The 21,938-nt window shown below is 57.8% G+C and overlaps 1 protein-coding gene across 1 annotated transcript in view; it reads left to right on the top strand.

The window, feature by feature from the left end:
• Positions 1 to 10,738: 10,738 nt before the first annotated feature.
• Positions 10,739 to 21,938, top strand: part of SEMA4D (semaphorin 4D) — a 96,092-nt gene continuing 84,892 nt past the window's right edge. The window contains exon 1 of the mRNA XM_087858902.1: positions 10,739 to 11,020. The gene's annotated coding sequence lies outside the window, so the exon portion shown is untranslated. The remainder of the gene's footprint in view (positions 11,021 to 21,938) is intronic.

Below are 21,938 nucleotides of genomic sequence, written 5' to 3'. Positions count from 1 at the left end.
AGCAGCTCCTGTGTGTGGACACCCCTGCCCAGGAGAAGGGCACAGCCTCGAGAAAGCTCCCCAAGGTGGGGGTCAGCCTGCCCATGGGACTTCCAGCAAATCTGGGTCAGAGCCCTGCACAGAACTCAGACGCGACCCAGCCGTCAGCAGGGTTTCCCAGGCTCCCGCGCTTCCTCCACGGGAATTGTGAACTCTTCTCTGACCAAATACATTTGGGAAATGCCAGGAGCAGCCCCTCGGGCTTCAGCCCCAGCAGGGACAGACCTGGCTGGGACCCGGCAGCGGACGCCATGCGTGGACGTGTGTGTCAGAACTCGGGCCATCCGAGAAGCATCGGCCTCTTCCCTGGAGGGAAGCCCTTGTCTGGCCTATCAACCAGGACAAATGAAAATACATACCTTCCCCCCACCAAAGCCTCATATAAGAATTTTCAGAGCAGGGGCGCCTGGGTGGCTCAGTCGGTGAAGCGTCTGCCTTCGGCTCAGGTCGCGATCCAGGGGTCCTGGGATCGAGTCCCACACTGGGTTCCCTGCTCAGTGGGGAGTCCGCTTTTCCCTCTCTCTCTGACCCTCCCCCTGCTTGTGCACGCTCTCGCTCTCTCTCTCCCTCTCTCAAATAAATAAATAAATCTTAAAAAAAAAAAAAAAGAATATTCAGAGCAGCTTTACTATAAGAGCCAAGACCTGGAATCACCCCAATCCACCAGGTAAATGGGACACGTGTTCTGAGTGTCTAAAAACGTGCAGAGGGCAAGATGCTGAGCAGGACAGATAAATGCCGGAGAAGCCGCTGTGCCGCGGGGCTGTCCTGGGGCCAGGCCACAGGCTCCACCCGGCGGGCCACGGGACTGCCCACAGAGCCTCTCGGCTGTCTCAGAGGCTGGGATGCCCTGACATGCGTGTGTACACGAGTCTGGAAACCAGGCCCCAGATAACAAGCGTGCATTTCAGTAGGGACCTCCCAGGAGGATCGATTCCTGAGCAAGCCTGGGCCCCCAGGGCTGTGCTTCCCAAATCCAGGGCTCCTGGGAGACAGGTCCCGCTGGGGCCTCCTGTCCCCCCCGAGGCAGACTGGCAATCCTCCTTGGTCTTTTTCCAGGGGGTCCTACCCCTTGTTGCCTTACTTTGTTCTCTCTTCCATCCCCGAAAAGGCCAAAGCCTCTTAGTTACCTGATTCCAAGAAGGAACGGGGGTGAGTTCATGGCAGACATGCATGAAGTCCCCTGCAGAACCCAGGCGCTTTCCCTCGTCCACACGGGCTCCTAGGAGAGGAGAGAAGCCTCGAATGCAAAACAGACGGAAGGAGGGGGGTCCTCACGTCCCTCTGTCCAGCCTGTCCCTCTTCTGGCGTTCCTAGAACACCCATCACCCCAGATCCTTCTCAGACCCAGCAGAAACCTGCCTCCCTACAGAGAGAGGGTCAGACCCCAGCACAGACGCCTCTCTGTCCTGCACCGCTTTTGTGCCTCCAGGTTCAGCTGCGTGACACTTGCAGCCTATGAAGTGTTTGCTAAAAGTATTTGTGTTTGAAAAAAAGGGAGAGGGTTTGGATGAGAAGCTTCTTTGCTAAACATTTTTCTATTAGAGGGGAGACTATTTTGAGGTTGCAGGGTGGCATCCTGCCTGAGTCTCTCCGGTCGCGTCCGTGTCACTCACCACAGGCATCAGGAAAACAGCGATGTTGCTGAACGTGGCACTAGATGCCAAGCATCCCAACACGGCACCAAGGCCCAAAACCCCGTGGTCCATAGGAAGTGTGGCGGGAGTGCGTTCATTTCCCGTTCTGGGCTATACAGTTTCCCGAGTGCTCTTGGAATGTGACAGTTTGAACAGATTGTGGCAACAGATGGGGAAAAATCACCACCTGATTTTGGCGTGACGTGGAGAGATAGAATGTGATGGGCAATAATGAGAGAGGCCGTGTTCAGCCAGAAAAGGCCGTCTGCAAACGGCAAGGCTCGCTGACGGTCAAAGAGGCTCGAACCCCATGAAGGGCACCTTGCCACCTTCCACACCCTGGTCCCACTAACGTCCCCCAAAAGCCCCTGAGCTGCACATGTGAACCATTCCCACAAAGTTCAGAGCCTGTCCAAGAATGCAAGCGCTCCTCGGGGCGCACGGACCCTCAGCTCCGATCACAGAGCAGCACAGGAGACAGACCCCGGCCCCGAGACCTTGGGGGAGAGAGGGGGCCTGGCAGGGGCTCCCTGGGGGGAGGGGGGCTTCGCCTCACTGGCAGCCTTCGTCCTGCAGGTGGGTATTGGCTGTGTCCTCCTGCAATACTTTTTGCATGTTTTAAATACTTAGTGGTAAAATCCAAATATTTGCACACAGAGTTGACTCCAGCGTGTGGGGCCTGCACGTGCTCGGTGGAAGTGGTGTTTTTTGCTGTCATTACGCTTCTGCATTTAGGTGGCTGTCCTCTAACGCACATGTACGAACGCTCAGGCCACCTGAACCCTTGCAGACTCTCAGGAAAACCCTGGTTTGGGTGCTCGCGGGTCCCGAATCTGGACGGAGCTGAGAGGTGCCCAGGGCAGCGTGTGACCGAGGCATGGAGAGGGGTAACGCGTCTCTGGACTCGTAGGAACTTGGAGCCGAGACCCGTTTGTAAAGAATGATGGAGGGTAGCGGCCCCATAAGCAAAGCCCCAGCTTCACCTGGCAGGCAAATACCTTGGGTCACTAAGTAGTATTGGGTACATTTAATTTACTGAACTGTAAACACAACAGACCCGAGACCATCCACATTATGTCCAAATAAGAACATACAGAAACCGAGAAAATACACAGACGTATTCCTACGAAAATGAATTTAAACTCTCCAGGTGGTCACTTTGCTCTGGTGGGTTTGTGGGGCCGGCGAGGGGGCCGGCTGGGGAACTGGGTCAAGTGTAGGAACCACATGCCCTCCCTGTCTTCAGAGACCCCAAGAACAGGGGAGGGCAGGGGCCTGGAGGGGACAGGGTGTGCTTCCCACCCAGCCTGTGGGAGGCAGGCTGACCCCCCAAATTTGACCCCCGCCTCTGTCCCCCACCTCTGTCCCCAGGCAAATGCACAGCCACAGAGAAAAGACACAGAGGCGTGGCCAGCCCCTGCCCAAGCGCCCCACTGCGGGTTCCCGGCCACCAGTCAGGACGTCCAAGCTCACGCCCGCTGCTCAGCGTGAGCCCAGGGTGGTCGCCAGGGCATGCTTACTGCAGCAAGAGAGACACAAACAAATCACCCGGGAGGGAAGGAATGCAGAGGAGGTGAAGAAAATCACATAGAATTAAAAAACTCCTCCAAAAGGGAAATGAAGACCCTCAGAGAAAAGAGAGGAGAGTGTGTCTATGACACTAACACCAGATACAATGAAAGGCAAGAAGGGGCCCTTGGAGTGAAGCCTTAGGTCCCCAGAATGACAAGGGGCAGAGGAGTTCGAGGAGAACGCGGGAGAGGGCAGGTGACTGGGAGAACGGCGTCTGCGGGCAGCAGCCACAGAAGGAGGGGCGTCGGGGAGAGGAGCTCAGGAGAGGGGTGAACCATGAGGTCTGCCTGGAGAGAAAAGCGTGAGGAGAGCCCCCTGACCCAGCACCTGTCCCGAGACCTCCTAGAACCAGGGCCGGAGAGACCACCCTGACCAGTCCCAGTGGGGAACCGGACGACTGTCACCGCACGTCCAGCGAGTGTCCACCCCAATTCCACCCTGAGCACACCTCACAGGGCCTCGGGGTCCCCTGGGTGTGGGGTGCTCCCCCAAAACTAGGGAGTCAGCTAGGATGGGCAAGACGTGGGTCCACGGAACAGGGATCAAGCCGGGCAGAGGCAGTCTGGGGACAGGACGTCAGACGGCGGCCCAGGGCTGCCTGACCAGGAGCCAGGCGGGAGGAAGCATGTCTCCGGGAAGAAACAGGCTCACAGGTAAGGAATGGCCTCAAACTGGACGGAGAGAAAACCTCTGCTGGGTGGAGGCATGGGTTCTGGAGGAAGGGCATTAGAGAGTGCAGGAGACACAGGGGAAGCACAGCAAAGCTTCAGGGCAACCACGAACGGGGCTCCGCTGGAGGCGTGGGTGAGGGGCAGCAGCAGAGCCCACCTGTGCCCTGGCCTGGGGACATCTCTCTGCAGCCCCGTCCATGGCGCAGATGCCATTCCCGTCCCCGGGATGGTTCTGTCCGTCACCCACTCTGCAAGCGTGATGACTGCAGACCAGTGACCACATACATGCTCTTCCCATGTTCTGCTTTTATAGACGCCAACCTGAAAACGTCACGGAGGCACAAGTGACCCCCTGGCAGGTGGACAGGGTAAAGAGAAGATGAACGGGTAGGAGCGGAGGACAGGATGTCGAAGGATGCTTGTTTCTAATCTCACTCAGGGAAACCGCCAGGAGCGAGGGGAGAAGCACCCCATGAGCCCGGCATTGGACAAACAGCATGCATACTCCCTAAACTGTCGCGGGGGCCAGAGACATGGGCAGCTGGGTGCTAAGTCCTGTCTGGTGCAGAGACACCCTCAGGTCCCGTCTACGGCTGATGAACCAGGAAACAGAGCGCCTCCTGTTGGGCAGGCCTGGCTCCGAGAAGGGGCTTCTCCTGAGCTTGGAATGGGAGGCAGGGTGAGGAGTATTAAGTGTACCCTCAGCGTCGTTGGATTGAACCGTTTTTTCCCCTTGTGCACAGGATTTGGGGAGGAATGAAGCAGAGCTGGGTGCACACGCCAAAGGGGGAATTGCAGGGTAGAGTTTAAATCTGACAGTCCCACTTTTTAAAATAAGTAACAGACGGGGAGACAGAAATTGAGACCAGAGCTTGTAAAGGGTTCGTGGGTATTTACGTGCTTGTCTGAGGGGAAGCAGGGCCCGGAAAAGAAGGCACCAACGTGCTGGGATTGCACGTCCTGGAGGGTGGGGGGACGGAGGGCTGGCCGTTCCCGCTTTGTTTGCTGGTCAAGCGGCTGTGTGATCCCCCTAAAGCCCGTGCGGACGAGATCTGCGCGCCACGCACAGGCTTCCTGTTGGAAGTAAGGCTTCCCCTAGACTCTCCTTCCGCTTGTCCGCTTTACTCTCGTATTTCGCCTCCACAATAGAAAAACTCACCTTAATTTTGGTGGAAATTCCATCTTTGCAAACATACTGTCTTTCAAAATGACTTTGGCTCTGTGGAGTCAAACACCAGCCAAGTGCTTTGCAAGCGAGCGGGGAGGGCTAGAGCTCATGCAGGGGTCCTGGTCCCCGAGGGAAGCAGGCCGGGCCGGGCAGGAGGCGAGGCTGCAGTCTCACCGCGCCTGGACAGTGCCCCGACTCCGAAATACTTTGTTTCTGCTACCAGTTCCAGACTTTGGAGAGTGCCATCGTTCATCCAGGCTTCTCCATGGAAACTTCTCCCAGAACTGGATGGTCACAGGTAGGCCATTGTCATCAGCGGGCCTGTGCTGTCTTCATTCATCCCCCTCCCGCTGTGTGACTGCGCCGGGATGCCCTTGCGTCTGTGCCGTCGTGCCCCGGGAGGGTTCTTGATCTGAGGTGCCGCTGGAGCTGCTACGGGCATTCCAGCACCCGTCTCCTGGTGAACGTGGCCCCGACTTTGCTGCGTCTACCCCCAGGAGAGGGAAGGCCCGGTTCCAGAGCGTATGCCCGGCTACCTCTATCGGTGCTGCTAAACGTAATCCCAACACAGCTGCTCCATGCGCGCTCCCGCCAGCTGCCCCACGTGCTCGCCCCCGCGGGGTATTGTCCACTGTATGAGTCCAGTGGGTCAGTCGCTGTGCACGTACATCTAGGGTGATGCTATCACGCTGGCGCGTGTTCCTAACAGTGCCCTCGTGTCTCGTTCCCCCTTCCTCGATGCACTCATGGGTAGCTGGGCACCGTTGCTCGGCTAGCGACCACATGCCCGAGCGTTCCTGCAGCTCCCAGCGGCCCTGGGACCAAGTTCTGGTCAGCGCTGTGGGACAGCTGCTGTATGCTGCCCCACTGAGTCTGCGAGCATGGCCTTCCTCCCTGCAGGTGGAAGAAGGTGACGCTGGCCACGGTCTGCCTGTCTACCTCTGGCAGTGTTCTACAAGAAGTAAATAGATGGCTACCTTGGTTAAGCTGTTGTATTTTAGGTCTCCTTATTACGGCACAAAACCGTGCCTTCAAAGGAATGCACTGTGATTACACATTTGCCCTCTGGCTCTAATGCAGCGGGGACTCACGCTGGTCCTGTCTACTCAGGACCATCTGCTCCAGAGCGCGCTGCTCCCACCCAGCCCCAGGGCTCTGCGACAGGAGGGACCACACCCCGCCACAGGCATAGGCAGGTGGCCCAGGTCTGACCGGTCGGTGGTCCCTCCCCAGCCTGTTCAGGGTTAAAAGTTCATGGGTTGGGTGAGACCCCACCCAAGTCCTTCCATGAGACTCTCAGTAGGGCGAGAAAGAGTCTTTATTGTTCTTGTGGATTGTGGCAGGAGAGTGAAACCGGAGGTAATCAGAGACAGGGGCGGAGGAAGACCAGCCCCTGGATCTAGCTGTACCTGCAGCCCCTCTAGAGGTAAGTGAGCCAAGATTGTAGCTGAACTTCCATCACTTGCAACTGAGTCCCATCCCCTCCATTAATAATAAAATAAACACGTTTGGGAGCAATTTTATGTAAGCATTGTGCTAAGTGCTGGGGACCTGAGGTCCAGGGATGCACTTTAAAATAGTCGTTCGTAATCTGGGGAGACTTTGGAGGGCCCATCAGAAGGAATGGATAGGGAAAGGAGCAACCTTTTCACCCCCCACTAGCCTCTACCTGAAATTCGGCCTTTCCTTCAAGTGTCAGTGAGGCAACAGAGCTCAGCCCCGTCAGCAGGGCGTGTGACCTGCCCCCTGGCAGGAATCACAGATGCGCCTGCGTCTTAAAACCGGGCAGGTTGTTCCGCTTGCAAATTGCTGGTTATCAGACCCGCTGCTCCAGGGTGTTACTCAACATGTCAACAAAGGAGCAAATGGATCACAGTTTAACCGATTCTGATCACCCGAGTTCAGTATAACAAGCTTGCTTTCTAATCCTGCATTTTATTTTATACGTTTAAAACCATTATTCTGAAAAGAGGTTAATACAGGTCACTAAGCTCTAGAAGCTCAAAACGAAGATAAGACCGAAAAGGAGCACACCAGGAAACAAGGGTCGTGGCCCCTGGAGCAGGCTGTGGCCGACAGGTGCACAAGGTGACGAGGCCCAGGGAGGGGCACTCTGCCTGCCCCGGGAGCGTGGGTCCAGTTGGAGAAACGATGCGGGGCCCAGTCTGGGTGGTAAGTTATGCCTGATAAGCCTTGCCAGGAGGCACGGGCCAAGGGAAGTGTCGCGGCTCTGCAGATGGGGAGGTAGGCGTCCGTTGGGGGTCGGGAAGGCATTGCCGGTGCAGGTCAGCCGAGGACGCCAGCTCTGGGGAAGCTAATGGTCAGCTAGGGCAGCACGCCAGTGGTCTGTTCCGCTGTCCCCGACTTCCACTCTCCCCTGGTTCCAGCTGGGGGAGTGCTGGGCGGCTTCTGCCAGCCCTGCTCTCTGAAGGTTTACCCTGTGTGTGCATGACACAGGAAGGCCTGATCAACCAGGATGGGAGCCTGGGGACTTGGGAAAGAGCATGAAGACTAGATTATACTCCTTCACCAGAAGGAGTTTGTACTTAGTGGTCTGACAGCTAAAATACTGTGGGGCGCTGGGAACAATGGTGATGGCTCAGCAAGGCCTGCATTTATACCCTGCTGCCGAATGCAGCCTTCTAGAAAAGAGCCCTTCCATCCAGTGTGGTCCCAGGAGGGCTCTTCCTCTCCAGCTGAAGAGGGTGCTCTGATGATGACGTGCCCGGGGGAGATCCCCGAGGACCCCTCATTCCAGGGGGCTGCCGGGAGGTGGGCCTTGTCTGGGGTGGAGGACGGACAGTGAGAGATGGGGTGGCAGTCATGCACTTTGTGGTCACTTTCAAAAGACATTTGCCTAGAACTGGCAGCGGCACAGGCTCCCCAGACATTGCCTCGGCCCCCGAGGGCCTATTTCTGCAGGGGCTGCTGCTTGCCTTTGCCTGACGTTCCACGTGCTCAGGCCCGGGCTGGGGCTGCACCTGCTGGAGCCAGGTGAACGCCCTGCGATCCACCAGCTCTTCTAGAAAACACCTCCTTCCCTGCTCAAACACTCCCCGTGTGGCCGTCTTACAGCTGCTCCCGGCCAACTGCATGCATGGCTGCTGCCCCGGGGAGGCACAGAGGTAGAGAGGAGTGGGCGTCTGTCCTCATGCCCACGCCGGCGAGGGTGGAAGCCGAGCAGAGCCCGTGGCGCCTGAGCGGCCACACGGAGCCTCCCCCATGGTGGATTTAACATCACCCATGCGATCACGGTGCTCGCCCACTCCAGCACGGCGTCGGAGACACTCCGCATGACGCGTGACTTGTGAATCCAATCACGTCACATTTCTGGAGAAGCTCCAGGACAGACTGGTGGGTGAGCTGTCGCTGGTGTGTGTCCGATCAGCCCTGGGGCGGCCGGACGTGGGTCAGAGGTGACGCAAGATGGCCACCTTGAGCCCGGGCTCATCTGACTGCTCTCATGTCCGTGTTTGGAAACTGGCGACAAGAACAAAAAGACGAAATGGGTCACTTGGTGTGACCGGGGCGGGGCCGCTCCAGGGGCTGGGTGGAGGGAAGCGAGCGGCGCTCTCCCTGAATCCGCCTTTCCCTGTACGTGCACAAATGAGGAAACAGGCCGGACAGGCTTCAGGTGTAAGGCCCTGAGGCTCCAGGTCAGGGTGCTAACCAGTCTCTGGCTCGTGGGCCGCCCTCTGCCCCTCAGAGGAGTGGGATGGAGTGCAGCAGACAAATCTAGCAGCGGGGAGAGGCTCCTGAGGTCACCCGAAGCAGGCCCCTCCAGCAAGCTCCCGCGGTGGCCCCAGGACCTGTCTAGACACTGGCTCTGAAGGACACGCTCCTCCAGGGGCGGCGGCTCCTCGGGCAGCGGGTCTGCCAGAAAGCGCTCACAGGGAGCGGAAATCTACTCTCCAACCTAATTTCCACCCATCTGTCCTCCTTCTGCCCTTCATAACCCCACAGGGTAATCCTTCTTCCCGGACAGTTTTGCAAATATTTGGATTCCACCATCTTATGCTCCACACACATCCATTTTTCAGGCTGACGTCTCCTGATGTGTCGACCACTCTCCCAGGGACTGCTGGTGGATGTCCTTGGGCACCAAGCAAGGGCATCGTGTTCCAGAGGTGTCCAATGAGTCAGGAATACAGGGGGGGGCATCCCCCCCACCTCTGCAATGCTCACAATTCTGGATCCTGAGAGTGGGTCCCTGCTCCAGGGCATGGGATGCTGTGAAAACAGCCCTGCCCTAATCTCTTCGCACCAGGTTTTAATCCCAATGGGGTGGGGACCTAGATTCATGGCTCCTCCGACCAGAAGGAGCTTGGGAAGGACGTCTCCCCACTTTCCTGTATAGTCACCAGCACCGAACGGGCAGCACACAGCGCTGGGGAGCTACCCGCCATTCTCTTGTCAAAGCCCAGCCATGCTCGGAGCCCGGCCACCCTATCCTCACCTTGGGCAAGGGGGATGGCGCCCCCAAGGTCCTCTTGGAAGCATGGAAGTCAAGAGGAACTGGAGCCTCTGAGAGTCCAGGTCATGACCCGGCCAGCAGCACACAGAGGGAGAGGGGGTGAACCCCCACTTGCCCCTGCCTGCCCCCTCAGCACTAGCTTCACCTTCACCTTCTTAGCCTTTGCCAGCCCTTGTGGGTTCACAGGTCCTAATGCCCAGCTCCTGGGGCCCCAGCAAGGAAAGGCTAGAGGCCCGTGAAGGGGACTGAGGCTCGTGGGCTGTTATGGGTCATTTAGGGAAGTCTTCATTTTTAAACTCTCACTCTGGCTCTCAGCAGCATGGTCAGCAGGAGAGCAGTCCCGGGTACCCTCGGAGGGCGCTGTGGCCTAGGCGATGAGGGCCAGGCCCAGAGAGGGAGCCCCGAGGACTTCTGCACGGGGTACAATCCCCGCTGGCTCATGGGGAACTCTGTTCCTTTCTCTGGACAGCATCCCTCAGCAGGCCTGCTGGCCCAGCCAGACACCTTCCCAAGGTCACCTCTCCGTCCAGGGCCGAAGGGAGCAGTCTTGCGAGGGCACCCAGGGCCCCCCCAGGCCCTGCATTAGTACAAACATGTCACCAGGGGCCACACGGGGGAACTTTTTGCCAGTTGGTGTAGAAGACAGTGAACACTTGGCAAACACTTGGCACAGAGGCCCAGAAGGGCTTGGACAGACCTAGACTGGACGAGGTACCCACTCACCTCACTCTGGGAAAATGCAGGGGGTCTATTTGGAATGTTCTTGCCCAAAGTCAGATTTACCAAGAAGCAAAGAAGCAACCATCCTGGGAGCCCACATGGTCTGTCTACACATTTGTGCAGGACAGACTCCCAACAGAGCTGACGAGAGAGCCTGGGGGTGCAGGAGACTTTGGGGATTTGGGGGGCCTGGAAAGCGAGCGGTCAGGCCAGGCTCCCAGAAAGGGCAAGCTGGTCCATTAGCAGGTGATGAGGAAGGAGGGTAACTGGGCCCTTCATCGGAACCGGTGCTGGTCCCAGCAGAGGTCTGACCAAGGCAGGGGGCAGCCTCTGAGGCCCTGCAGGGAGAGGAGGAGAGAGGGAGGGAGGGGAGGCGGGAGGGGAGAGAGTAGTGGAGGAAGGTGAAGAAAGGGGAGGGCAAAGGGGAGGGAACGAGACGTGGGGGAGGAGGAGTCGGACGGGCAGTCGGGCAGGGAGGAGGAGGCGGCGGGAAGGGGAGGCGGGGAGCGGAGGAGGGGCCTGCGCACCGCCCCGCGCCCTCCCTCCCGCGCCGGCCTCCGCGCCCTCGCGCGCCGCAGCATCCCCGCGCCGCCGGGCCTCGCCGCCCCTCCGAGCCCGGCGCAAGCTGGCTCTGGCCCCCGCCCCGCCTGCCGCTGCTGCCGCCGCCGCCGCCATTCCTGCGCCCGCGCTCGCCGGGCCGGGCACTGCCGGGACGCGCGGCCAGGACGCGCCACGCCAGGTAAGGGCCGGCGGGCGGCGGGAGCGCGCGGGCCCGGCAGGTGCGCGGGGGCGGCCGGACGCTCCCGGAGACCCCGGGCCCCTAATAGCCCCCCCCCCCCGAAGCCTCCACCCCGCCAGACCGTCCCGGAGTCTCCGCCGCGGAGACCCCTGACTCCTCTCCGGACCCCCGGACCCTCCCGGAGTCCCCTGCTTGGACCCTCCCAGAGTCTCCGCCTGGGAGCCCCGGGGCCCCTCCCAGGACCTGCGGGACCCCTCCCCTCACGAGCAGCCTCCTGGCCCGGCGCGCAGGTGGCTCCGGGGGCGCAGGGCTCGCAGCCGTTCGGGGCTGCAAGCGGGGGCGGCGCTCATACCAGGCCCGCCGTGTCCCTGGCGGCTGGGCCCCTGCCGGCTCCGGCCGCTTTGGCCTGGCCGGGCTCCGCGGACTTCTATTTCGGTCCGGAGGCCGCGGCCCCCGTGCGCCTGACCGGAGGCGCGCACTCAGACAGGTGGGGCAGGTCAGGGCCCTGGCGGTGAGTGCTGCAGGCCTCGGCTTCCTTCAGGGTTTTAGCTGCGTGATTCCAGAACAGCCAAGGAGACTCAGTAGCCTTAGCTGGGGCTGCACCTGTTGCAGCCGCCTGGTGAGCGGCGGGGAGCTGAATCCACTGGGGGTTTGCCAGTGCACGCATGGAAGAGACAGTTGGGTGGTGGTCCTTCTCTTCGTCTGTCGGATTTAGTGTTGGGGTGGGGGGGTGCATGTGAGTCTGTAGGTGGGCAGTTCACGGAAAATGAGGCCTGTTGTCAAGGGCTGGGCCCTGCTTTCCAGCCCTGTGCCTCCCGAAGTTGTTCTGCTTTTGTTTTAAAGCCTCCTCTTACCTTGAACATAGCCAGGCCTGTGGGTGGCCAGGCCGCTGCAGCCCAGGCCGGACCTGGGGCTTGTGGCCAAGCAGCTGGCCCTCCTGTTCTGAATCTATTCGGGTCCACTAGGCGCCACGGAGCGGAAGTTTCCTTTGCAGGGGATGAAGTGACATCGTGGGCTGTCACCTCATATCTGCCCCAGGCCTGGGGCCAGCCTGCTGGCGGCCTGGGCACCGTTATTTGGGAGTGTTTACTGTGTCCCAGAAACAGGCTGCCTCAGCCAGTGCCGGGGCCAGGATTCTGGTGGAGATAATGCCCCAATTGTCACTTGAACGGTTGGTGTCTGTGCACATCGTCTGCAAAAATAGAAAAGAATAAAGCCAGCCTGCTCTGAGTACTCCAGGCACCGAGTGCTACCGGGGATAAAGCCTCAGGGAAGAGGGGATGGGGAGGGACTCACTGGCTGTCTCTGTGGCCCAGGACTGGCCCTCAGGGAGCCAGACCTTCACTTCAGGCCGGATGTGTCTGCAGTACAGCCGGCAGGTGAATGAAACGGAGGAGTAAGAGCTAATCGGTGACACTGAGAGGTAGCCCTAGTGGGTCCCTCCCTTGCAGGACCATGAGCTGGGGGTGGGGGCAGTGACTGACTCCCCATGATGGGCTTTGCCATCTGTTTGCCTCTGAAATAGTACTGTTGAGTTCCTCTGCCCACCCTCTGCCCAGACTAGCACATGTCTGTTGGGAAATGCAGTGTTTGCAGAGCCCCCTTCCCTGGTGACCAGGTGGCCTGCTGGCCTTGCTCAGGCCCTGGCGGGCAGTGCACGCACCCGAGCTGGGGTGTGGGGTGCAAGGCCGTGCTGCACAGCTGTCCAGTGACTCGGGGGTGGGGGGCGGGGAAGGAGGAGGCAGGGCGATGACCTTAATGACATCATTCACTTGAGATCCCCACCGTGTGGGTTATCTGAGGCAGATTTCATCTCGAGGGCCTTCCCCACACCAGCCAGGGATGTCTAGGCCAGTCTTGAGAGTGCACGCTAATGGCCGGTCTGGACCAGTGCATAGCAAAATCAATAACTCATCGCAAAGATCGTGGGTCCTCTGCCTCTCCCACACCCAGTGTGGACAGGCCGAGGCCTTCGGCTCCTCCCTCTGGGTCCCATATCTGGTAGTTGGGGAGGAACGGGCAGTGTTTCTCACACCGTGTCCTGACTGGTGAGTCTGGGGCAGGAGCCCCCAGGTCAGCAGCTGGAACCCTTGTCCCCAGGCATCCCCCTGCTTCTGTGGCAGGGGATTCACTTCCCGATTGTTCCATAATTTACAGTGACTTTCCTCTTCGTCTAAGAATTTGCTTGGTTGAAAGAACTGCTGGGAGGTGAGGTGGCGGGCAGTGGCTCTGAGGGCCCCCGGGCTCTTCCGGGAGTCGTTAACTGGCTGGACGATGAAGTTGGCCATGCAAAACCCTACAGATGAATTTGCTGTCCCCTGCTAGTCAGGGGTCGGCGCTGGGAGAAAGGCCGTCTTCGCAGTTCCCAGCTGGAGCAGTTTCTTCTCTCTGGACCTGTCACCATGGCAGAAGGGAGACTAGAAGAAGGAAAATGGCCGAACAGAAGTGATGGGGGCACCAGGGGTGAGGGGAGGGCGGGGAGGTCCTCTCTCTCTGGGTCTTGGGTTTGCCCTGGGCGTGGCAGGTGCAGCTGCCACAGCTCCCCCCACACCATGGGGCTGTGGCCGTCTGGGGACGTCTTGGGGTGTTGCCCGAGAGCAGGGCCGGTCAGGCAGGCTCCTTGGCACTGGAGCCGGAGCTCAGCTCGCAGTAATTTCCAGGCTGCCCGCTGTTGGTGGGGGTGACACAGGGAAGCCAGGATTTACTAGGAGGAAATATCTGCTGATTCGGGAGGGCGCGTAGTGGGCCTCGCCTGGAGCGGGGGTGGCGTTTGCCGGCACGACAATTAAGGTGATTTTGGGGCTGAGCAAATGGCCCATCCCAGTTCCTTGAATGGCTCACTTTCAGCTTGTCTGACCCTCCCCGAGCTCACAGATTTTTATTGGCAGTGCCGTGCCAGGGCCAGCTCCCTGCGCCTGCTGCCACTCCTGGGCTTTGAAGCAGCTCCGGGCGTCCGAGGTCTGGGTGCACCTCCCGTGGGATGGGGTCCCTTCTTCGGTCTAAAAGCCTCAGGTGCTGTCCACGAGAGTGCAGGCTACACCCTCTGCCTGGGTCACTTCTAAGCAGCAACCCGGGACAGCAGGCTCTGGACAAAATGTGGTCAGACCAGCACTTGATTTGACTCAAGAATCATTCCTTTAAAAAATTATGGTATTTATGAGACAGTTGGTATTTGTCGCGTGAGTGATGATTTTAAAAGAATGGTCGTATTCCTTACAAACAGTGCCGTGGTCGTGACGAAATGACCTTTACCTGTGAGCCGCGGTCATGGGAGTGTGTGCAGAGGAAGCCAGAGAGCATTTGGGGTCTGTTTCCGATCGGCGTGGTGGGAGGTGGGTGGGTGAGGAGGGGCGGCCTTGCCCGGGGTGGTCGGGTCTGGGGGAGAGTACCTCGGTAACCCTCGTTATTTGGTTCTGTCCACTTCCATTTATTTTCAAGATTCTCCATAATAAAAAGCAAATCGTAATCTAAGAACCGCACGTCCCCTCCCAAAACCACGCCAGAGGTCCTTCAGTTCATGACACAGTGCAGAGGTTTACTTCAAAAGAAGTGCCGACACATGAAGTGAAACCGCCACTTGGTCGTGGGGAACGTATAGAAGGAGCCGGTTTTCGTGTGCGTACATGTCAAAAGCAACCTGGACAGGCGCACAGTGTTTGTTGAACAGATAATGGTGGAGGGCCAGCTGTGGACAGCAGGAGCTGCTCCAGGCCCCAGGGCCCGGGGCTGGTGTGTGTGTGCGTGTGTGTGTGTGCGCGTGCGCGCCCATGTGGGTGTGTGTGCACATGTGTGCGTGCTGTGCATACGTGTGCGTGAGTGTGTGCCTGTGTGTTGGAGGAGGAAGTGTGCGTGTGTATTGGGGGAAGCACGAGGAACGGGATGGAAGAGGAAGGGGAACCTGTCTTTTTTCCCTTCTATTTGCTTCAGTTAGTTGCTTTTATGATGGAATTGTTTTTTCAGTCTAACAATTAATTTTTAAGAAGGGTGTCTCCATTAGGTAATATAATATCCTATTGTAAGTGTTCCAAGTTTCTAAATCTGAATTTGTTACAAATGGGACTTGGTTTGTAGAACTTCGTGTTTCTGTACAAGGTAACAAGGGATGACGTGGTTTACATGAGGCACTCGTGAGTCAGCGGTCACTGACCCTCGGAGTAAGTGCTCTGTGGGGCATGAAAAGACAGACATGGGTGCCTTGCCCTTGGCAGCCGGGGAGACCAGCCCAGAGCCTGAGCCTGGAGCGCCAGCCTGTCACCCAGTGATGCCAGAGCTCGGCAGAGGTCGTCTGTGCTGGCCTGGGGCCTGGGGTGGGGGGCCCTCAACTCAGACCCACCCCGGTCCTGGTTCAGGTGGAGAAGCACGTTCCCCTGCACAGCCCAGGAGCAAACACAAGCCTAGCCCAGGGCCTTCGTTGGCAGGTGCCCACGGCTGGCGGGTGTCCAGCCACTGTGGGCAGTTCCACTCATTTTCCGTGGTTGCCTTGTTTTTCTTTTCTTTTAGTAGAGGGTATGTTGAGTAACCTCCAGCCACACTAACTAAAAAGCATAGAAACGGTGAGTCTGCAAGGTGGAAAGCACAAATTGCCTGGGGTCCTAAGGGTTTTCCCCCCTGTTTTCTAGTGCAAGACATTCTAGGAGCCTTAGCAGCCAGAGTCGAATTTGCTTTGATCCCGCGTTCGGGTGGTGCTTGGCTCTGACCTGTGTGTGTGTGTAGGTGGGCGGCCCCGCCCACCCCTTCGGCGCCGGGACCACGTGTCTGCGGTGTGACCGAGGGAGGGGCCGCGGCGGGTGGCACTGCTCCGAGCCCGAGGGCCAGTTCGCCAGCCTGCGGGGCGAGCGCTGCCTGCCGTCGCCGGGGACGAGAGCGGGACCTCTCCCCTCGTTGGGCTCCCACGGGCGCCTCTCGCGTCCGTGCACTTAACAGAGGGCAGCTGTGTCCTGAGCGCCCACGGCAGCAGGAGGCCGAGCGCGGAAGGCCGAGCCCACGTGGCGCTCCCGCCAGGCTGAGGGAGAGGGCAGGCCGACCACAGGAAAGACGTCAGGTTATGTCCCCCGTGGGGCCATCGTGGGCTGTCTGGGATTGGAAATCAGGTGGGCAGCGGGCAGGAGGGCGGGCGGGGCGCTGGGGTCGGTCAGGTCCCCGTCCGTGGGGAACATGGCGCTCACAGGAGGTGCAGCAACCCAGGAGGCCAGGGGGACCCGAGATGAGGCTCAGGCCACCGGAGGGGCACAGCTGGCATCCTCCAAGGCGGGGCCGTCGCGGCCGAGCCGTTGTGGGGAGTCTGCAGGTCGCGCCCGTGAGCTCGGGCTGTCCGCGTGCAGCTGTGAGGAGCTTGTCGGGCCAGCGAGGCTGGGGTGTCAGCCCGCTGCTGGGGCAGAGCTGGAGCTTTTAGTTTGTGTTTTGTTTTGTTTGTTTTATTTTTATTTTGAGAGCGCGGGAGCGCGAGCACACAGGCGTGAGCAGGGAGGGGGAGGGGCGGGAGGCGGAGAGACTCCCAAGCAGACTGGGCGCTGAGTGGGGAGCCCAACATGGGGCTCAGCCTCACGACCCGGAGATCCTGACCTGAACTGAAACGTCAAATCAGACACTCAACCCGCTGCACCCCCCAGGCGCCCCCCAGGGAAGAAACTTTTAAAGCTGCCAGTCAGCACGGGACAGCCTGAGGTAGAGAGAGGAGAGGACACGCCAAGGGACCATGAGCGGTGGCCAGTGAGGCGGGAGGAAAGCTGCCCAGCCAGGGGGTCTCTTGCGGTGAGGGCTCAGAGCTGACCCCAGCAACCTGCAGGTCAGTGGTGACCTGAGGTGTCCTGGAGGAATTTCGGGGCCTGGGGGCGTGGTGGGCCGGGAGTTCGGGAGGCAGGGAGGGGGAGTGCTGCCCCTGTTTTGTGAGCTGGCCTTGTGGGAGGAGGGGGGCCGGTAAGTGGGGGAAGAGCTGGGGGGGCAGCCTGGGTGATGTTGGGGTTTTCATCCAGCTGTGGAGGCTGGTGACATCAGGTCTCTGAGCATGGGCAGGAGCTAACGGGTGGGCACTGGGGGGCCTGGAGAGCCATCCACGGGGCCCCTGGGCAGGGTGTGCTGCCGTCTTACTGTGCTGGGCAGGAGAGGGGAGAGGGGTGAGGGGCAGGTCCGCTGTGGGGCGGGTTTGGCCAGAAACTGAGGCTGGAAGTGGGGCCCCATCCTGGGGGCCATGTGGCCACAGGTGGACTGTGAACATTCCCACCGGGTGTGTCCTGGCGTCTCCTACAGGTGGGCCCAGCCACCAGCGAGGACCTGGGTCTTGTCTAGGACAGCGACTTGGTCCCAGGACACCTGACCGCTGGCTGAGAGCAGGTCTGTGAAGGCGTGGGCCCCCCGGAGCGCATGGGCAGTGCTCCCCAGACCCCCAGTGGGAAGCTCTGTGTTACCAGGCGGCCCCGGGGCTCTGCTGGCTGCGTGGGGGAAGGGCCGCCGGGTCAAGGCCCAGCCTGCGCCTGGACGAGCCCTGGGATGGACGGGGCGGCAGAGGTGGGGCGCTTGCCCAGAGAGGCAGCGCTTCCTTCACCAGTTTTAACGAGCTGTGATTTCTATGCAGCCACGGTCTTGTTTTCAGGGCGCGTGGGGTGTTTTGAGAAATGTGCGCAGCCACACTGCTGCCACCATAATGGTGACACAGGCCCGGCATCTGCGCTCCGCCCTGGGGTTGGACGTGCCACGCCCATGCAGCCATTCACCGGAGTGCCCAGAGGCTTGGCGTTCACAGCAGGGTTGCATGGGGGCGACCAAGACCCTTTGGCCTGTGAGCGTTCCCCAGATTCCCTCTTGCCCTTTGTACTCAGGCCCCTGCCCCGGCGATCTCTGATCTGTTGAGATTAGATTATGGTGGATGAGAGGTGATTCTTCGAGTTTCAAAAGGGAGGTGTGTTCACAGACTCCGTGTCCAGCCGCGCTGCTGTGTGTGCGAGAACTCCGTGTCTGTTGAGGGCTGACTTCTATTGGATGGTCGGGTGTCCCGGGGTTTATCGATTTACGCACCTGCTGGGGGATGTTTGCATTGCTTCCCGTTTGGTGTTGTTGGGAATAGAAGTGCCAGGGGCTCAACTCAACATGGGAGGATACGCAGCCAGTTAAACATGAGCAGACACGTCTCCAAGAAGACGCAGAAAGGACAGAGGAGCACGTGGTAGGATGCTCACCATCCTTAGTCACCAGGCAAGCGCAAAATCACGACGAGATACCACTTCCCACCTCTTCCCAGAAAGAGGGTTGGGGAGCACAGGAGGAATGAGAGCCTGGTGCCTTGCTGGCGGGAATGGGACATCGTGCAGCATGGAGAGTCCTTGAGGAGTTCGGTGTAGGATGGCCTGGGACCCAGCAGTTCCCCCGGGGTGTCCGCCCAGAAGAGCCGAAGACGGGCGTTCGAGCCAAATGCTGTGCAGGACTGTTCATAGACGCACGGCTGGCAACAGCCACGAGATGGGAACCACGCAGGCATCTGTCCATGAATGAATGGCCAGGTGGACGTGTCTCGCCACACCCGGATGAAACACTGGCACGCTACGTCATGGATGCCCCTGGGAAACATTGTGTTAAGTGAACAAAGACATAGATGAGGACATATTGTAGGATTCCATTTATGTGAAATGTCTGGAATAGGCACATCCTGTGGAGGCAGGAAGGAGTCAGGTCACCTGCGGCTGGGGGAGGGGATGGGTGAATTCATGCGAGCGGGGTTTCCTTTCGGGGCGAAGAAGGGGCTGTGGAGCTGCGTCCTGTCATGGTTGCACAGTGCTGGGAACGTGGTCTGTGTTACTAAATGGTACACTGTAACATGGTAAATGTTACCTTGTGTGTGCTTTACGATAAAAAGTGGTATAAAGCAGGGCGCCTGGCTGGCTCAGTCAGTTAAGCATCTGTCTTCAGCTCAGGTCCTGATCCCAGGGTCCTGGGATAGAGCCCCGCATCGGGCTCCTACTCAGCGGGGAGTCTGCTTCTCCCTCTGCCCCTGCCCCTGCTCATGCTCTCTCTCTCTCTCTCTCAAATAAATAAATCTTTTAAAAAAGATTTTTAAAAAAGGCAGTAAAACGTGTACATTCACGCGCACATCTTGGTGTAGATATGGGTTTTCTTCCCGGGTAGCTGCGAATGAGCGCGCCTGTAGGGTATGCAGTAAGTGTCTATTATTTACCTTTCTGGGAAACTGGCAGACTGTTTTCCACGGAGCTCGGCTCATTTCCCGTCCCGTGCTGACGTGTGAAAGGACGGTTTCCCAGCCTCGCTGACACTTGCTGTCACCATCTTTAATTTTAGCTCCTCTGATGTGTTACGGGCTGCATCTTCGGGCCTGTGGTGGAGCAGCTCTCCCCGGGTTTATGTGTAAATATTCTGTGAAGAACTTGTTCAGATCTTCTGCCCACGTTTGAATGGGGTTATCTTATATCTGGGTTCTGAGAGCACGTGTCCTGGATTCAGGTCCTTTGTCAGACTTGTGTATTGCAAAATGTTTTCCCCGTCTGTGGCTCGCTATTTATTTCATTAATGACATCTTTCGAAGGGCAGATGTTTTCGGTTCCGATTAAATCCCGTTTTATCTACTGTTTTTAGTAGTGTGTGCTTTTTGTGTCCTATTTACGAAATCTTTGCCTAAGGCCTATGGTTATGGCGGTTTTCTCCTGTGTTTTCTTCTGAAAACATTATGGTTTTATCCCTTAGGTTGAGCTCTGTTGTCCATTTTGAGTTCGTTTTTAACTGGAAAGTGCCAAGGATTAAGGTTCATTGTTTTCCACGTTGAATCGTCAGTTGTTCCAGTACTGTTGGTTTAAAGACGATCCTTCCTGTTGGATTCTCTTGGCATCGTATTTGGAAAGTACCCAAGCTTATCGGCGTGGCTCTGTTTCTGGACTTGATTCTGCCCCATTCTGGATTATTTCTCGTCGGCCCCCCACCCGCTGTGTCTCCTTGACTGTTGCCTTGTGAAAAGTCTTGAAGTTAGGTAGGGTGAGCCTCCCAATTGTGCTGTTTCTGAGATGTTTTGTCTAGTCTAGACCCTTTGCATTTCCATATGAATTTAAAATCTGCTCGTCAACTTCTATAAAAACACTAGCTTGGATTTTTGACTGAGATCGCATCAACTCCTTAAATCAATTTGGAGAGAATTGACGTCTTCACAGCGCTGAGGCTCTCAGCCAAGGAGCGTGGGCCATCCCTCCCTCTGCGTCCATCTGCCCCCACGTCTCCTAGCAGTGACTTGCAGAGGCCCGTGTATGGGTTCTATACGGGTTTATCAGATGTATTCATACATAGTTCGTGTTTTTGAATGGTATTATGGACGGGTTTCTTAAAGTTTTATTTTGCAGTTTATTGCAAGTGTTTGCAATTGATTTTTTTTATGGCTTGTTTATCCTGTGACCTTTCTAAGTTTACTTATTTGTTTGAGTAGCTTTTCCTGTAACCCCTTAAGACTTTGCACGTAGATAATCCTGACAGTTATGAGTAGGCCATTTACTTCTTCTTTCAAACTGGAATGCTATCTGTTTCTTTTTCCCTTTTTATTCTCTTGTCCGGGGCCTCAGTACAGTGTTTCACAGAAATGGTAAAAGTGGACATTCTTGCCTGTTTCCAGTCATAGGAAGAAAGAACTTAATGCTTTTTCATGAAATATGTTAGGTGAAGATTTTATCTGGATGCCTTTTAAGAAGGTGAGGGAGGTTTTTCATTCGCTGAGAGGTTTTATCATAAATGGATGTTGAATTTTGTCATAGACTTTTTCTGTGTTTGTGGAAATGATTGTATGGTTTTTCTTTTTTTTCATAAATATGGTGAATTATGTTGATTAATTTTTGCATGTTAGACAGCCTTCTGTGTGTTTCAAGGAATCTGTCCATTTCCTCTAAGTTGTCGAACGTGCTGGAATAAAGTTGTCCCGTCATAGTCTTTTGTTATACTTCTAAAGTCTGTCGGTTCTGCATGATGTTTCCTCTTTCATTCTGAGTCTGGAGTCTTACAGTGCCTGGCCCCCCAGCCACCCAGTCATCTCCGATCCCCGGGTGGGAGGGAGGGCACAGACTAGTGGTTTTGACAAGCTGCTCAGGTCATTCTAACCGGCGGGCGGACTTGAGAACCGTTGAGGTAGAGGAAGGAGGGATTGGTCTGTGCTTCCCGGTGTCCCAGCAGGTGTCCCAGAGCAGGAGAAGGCAGATCTGAGAGCCCAGCAGGATGTGGGGCCCTCAGTCTGAGTGCGGGTTCTGTCTGGAGAAGGCCAGCAGGCGGCAGCCTTGGCGGGGTGTTGGGCTCGGTGCAGGCCTCTGTGGGGCCCGCGGGTGTGGAGGCTGGAGGGTGCTCAGGACGTGCCTGACCCGGGAGTGCAGCAGAGCAGGGGACAAGGCCTGCTCTGCCGGGTGGCGGTTCGTGTTGTTAAGTCCGGTTTACTGATGAGTAGTCTGTCCACAGCAGAAGTCACCCCTGTAAGGTCCTGCCGTGTGAGCTCTTATGCACAGTCATGAAACCACCACTGAATCAGGATGTGGAAAATGTCCTTAACTCTGCAGACTTCCTTGTGCCCTCTGGAGTCAGATCCTTCTCCCCACCCCCAGCAACCACAGATCCATTTCCTGTCCCCATAGACTTTTCCAGAGCATCACGTAAGTGGAATCATATAGTTGGATTGTGCAGGCGTGGGACCAGTGGTCCCAGATCCAGGCGGAGGGTGACTCTGGCGCCTCTGACTGATGCCTCGGGAAGGCAGGGATGGACCCCGCGAGGCTGTTATGGGAAGGAATGACGTGGCTGTTTTTGCCAAATGCGTCTCTCCCTGTCTCGTGGAGTCCTGGCGACAGGTGAGGACTCAGTGAACAGAGAGATTTGGAAACTTTTTCATGGGGTCCCTCAGCCAGGAGGATGTGAGCCCAGGAGCTCTGAGCCGAGGCCTGCAGGAAGGCGTGCT

The sequence above is a fragment of the Ursus americanus genome, chromosome 34 (assembly GCF_024610735.1).
Source record: "Ursus americanus isolate L20-20 chromosome 34, mUrsAme1.1.p, whole genome shotgun sequence".
NCBI lineage: Eukaryota > Metazoa > Chordata > Mammalia > Carnivora > Ursidae > Ursus > Ursus americanus.
The sequence above is the reverse complement of the archived record's forward strand: the minus strand, read 5'-3'. Positions and strand labels throughout refer to the sequence as shown.